At 34.4% G+C, this 2,995-nt stretch overlaps 1 non-coding gene across 1 annotated transcript; it reads right to left on the bottom strand.

Moving 5' to 3' along the window:
- Positions 1-83: 83 nt before the first annotated feature.
- On the bottom strand, positions 84-190 carry LOC111820816 (U6 spliceosomal RNA). Its single transcript, XR_002824328.1, has one exon. It is a non-coding gene; the product is annotated as a U6 spliceosomal RNA (small nuclear RNA).
- Between the last annotated feature and the right edge of the window lie 2,805 nt (positions 191-2,995).

Below are 2,995 nucleotides of genomic sequence, written 5' to 3'. Positions count from 1 at the left end.
CTCATTAAACAATTAGTACATATATGGTTTTGTGATATTAGTTACCAACCCCACAACATGTCAACACTCTCCCTTCTTGATCTAAAAATATGGAACACTTCAAGAATTTGTGTGTCATCCTTTCACAGGGGCCATGATAATCTCCTTTATATCATTCCAATTTTAGTATATGTGCTGCGGAATCAAGCACTCTTTTGGTTTCTTGCAATAGTGTTTTGTAGTTTTATTTGTATAGGTTTTTATGTCCCTGGTTAGATTTATTCCTAAGTATTTTACCTTTTTAAGGACTATTATAAATGGTATTTTATAATAAGGATTTCATTTTACTTGGATCCACAACCAACGCCCATGGAAGCAGGGTCAGGAAATCAAACATGTTGAATTGGGCAAATCTGCTGCAAAAGTCCTCTTTAAAGTGTTAAAAAAAAATAAAGATGTCACTTTGAGGACTAAGGTGTGCTTGACCTAGCTGATGGTATTTTCAATCACCTCTTATGCATGAGAAAACTGGACGATGAATAAGGAAGACTAAAGAAGAATTGATCTCTTTGAATTATAGTGTTGGTGAAAATATTGACTATACCATGGACTGCCAGAAGAACAAATAAATCTGTCTGGGAAGAAGTAGAGCCAGAATGCTCCTTAGAAGCAAGGATGACGAGACTATGTCTCACATACTTTGAACATGTTGTCAGGAGGGACCAGTCCCTGATAAGTAGAGCATCAAAGAAAAATTAGAAGACCCTCAATGAAATGGATTGACAAAATGGCTGCAGCAATGGGATCAAGCATAACAATGATTATGTGGATGTTGCAGGACTAGGCTGCATTTCATTCTGTTTTGGATACTGACTTGACAGCACCTAATTAACAACAACATGAATATTGTTTTCCTGATTTCCTTTTCAAAGTTCTTGTAGTTGGTGTACAGGAATCCAAATGATTATTGCTTGTTGATCTCGTATCCTGCTACTCTGCTTAATTTTTGTGTTAGTTCCAGTAGTCTTCTTGTAGAATCTTTGGAATTCTTTATGTACAGGATCATATCGTCTGTGAAAATGGATAATTTTACTTCTTCCTTCCCAATTTGGGTGCCCTTTATTTCTTTTTCTTGCTTTATTGCTCTAGCTAGGACTTCCAGCACAATGTTAAACAAAAGTGGTAATAAAGTGCATCCTTGTCTTGTTCCTGTTTTCAGGGAAAATGATTTCAGCCTCTCTCTGTTGAGAATGATGTTGGCTGTTGGTTTTTGTATAGATGCCCTTTATTATGTTGAGGATTTCCCTTCTATTCTTATTTTTTTGGGGAGTTTTTTTTTTTTTTAATCAGGAAGAGTTGTTGGACTTTATCAAATGCCTTTTCTGTATCGATTGAGATGATTATGTGATTCTTTTCTTTTGTTCTATTTATGTTGTTGATTACATTGATTGATTTTCTAATGTTGAACCATCCTTGCATACCTGCTATGAATCCCAGTTAGTCATGGTATATTATTTTTTTGATACGATGCTGAATTCTATTGGCCAGAATTTTATTGAGAATTTTTGCATCTATATTCATGAGAGATACTGGTCTGTAATTTTCTTTTTTTGTAGTGTCTTTGCCTGGTTTTGGTATCAGGGTTATGCTCACTTCATAGAATGAATTTGGAAGTGTTGCTTCCTTTTCTATGTTCTGAAATAGTTTGAGTAGTACTGGTATGAGCTTTTATCTGAATATTTGATACAATTCTCCAGGGAAGCCATATGGGCCAGGGCTTTTTTGTTGTTGGGAGTTTTTTTTTTTTTTTATTACCCCTTCCATCTCTTCTCTTGTTATGGGTCAGTTCAGATTTTCGATCTCAGTTTGTTAGTTTGGGTAGGTAATGTGTTTCTAGAAATTTGTCCATTTCCTCTGGTTTTCAAATTTGTTGGAGTACAGTTTTTCATAGTATTCTGTTATGATCCTTTTTATTTCAGTTGGGTGTGCTGTAATGTCCCCCATCTCATTTCTTACGTGGGTTATTTAGTTCCTCTCCTGTTTTTCTTTTGTCAGTTAAGCCAATGGTTTGTCTATTTTTTTGATCTTTTCAAAGAACCAACTTTTGTTCTTGTTGATTCATTCTATTGTTTTCCTGTTCTCTATTTCATTTATTTCTGCTCTAATCTTTATTAATTCCTTTCTTCTGGTGCCTCTGGGCTTCTTCTGTTCTCTATTTGTTCAAGTTGTAGAGGTAACATTTCTATTTTGCCCTGATTTTTTTCTTTGATGTGTACATTTATTACTGTAAAGTGGCCTCTGAACACTGTCTTTTCTGTGTCTCAAAGCTTTTGGTATGATGTGATTTCATTCTCATGTGATTCTAGGGATTTTTTTAATTCCCCCTTTAATTTCTTCTACTACCCAGTTGTTTTTAAACAAGGTGTTACTCAGTTTCCATGTAATTTTTTCCTTGATCTTCTTGTTACTGATTTCTACTTTTATGGTGTTGAGATCAGACAGAATGCTTTGTATTATTTTGATGTTTTAGATTTTATTGAGAGTTGCTTTGTGACCTAAAATGTGGTCTATTCTGGAGAATGTTCCATGTGTGTTGGAAAAGAATATTATTGTTGTTGTTGCTGCTGTTAGGTAGAGTGTTCTACATATGTCTATGAGGTCAATTCAGTTGATTTTGGCCTTTAGATCTTCTCTGTAGAGTTTCTTTCTAGATGTTCTGTACTTTACCAAGAATGGTGTGTTGAAGTCTCCTACTATTATTGTGGAACTGTCTATTTCTCTTTTCAGTGCTGCTAGAGTTTGTTTTATGTATTTTGGAGCCTTCTCATTGAGTGCGTAGATATTTATTAAGGTTATGTCTTGTTGGTGGATTGTTCCTTTAATCATTATATAATGTCCTTCCTTGTCTTTTATGGTTGATTTTTTCCTTAAAGTCTATTTTATCTGAGATTAGTATTGGCACTTCTGCCTTTTTTGGTTACTGTTTTCTTGATATGTTTTTTCCATCCGTTGATTT

The sequence above is a fragment of the Trichechus manatus genome, unplaced genomic scaffold, assembly GCF_000243295.1.
Source record: "Trichechus manatus latirostris isolate Lorelei unplaced genomic scaffold, TriManLat1.0 scaffold00052, whole genome shotgun sequence".
Taxonomy (NCBI): domain Eukaryota; kingdom Metazoa; phylum Chordata; class Mammalia; order Sirenia; family Trichechidae; genus Trichechus; species Trichechus manatus.
This window is presented reverse-complemented; position numbering and strand designations above follow the sequence as displayed.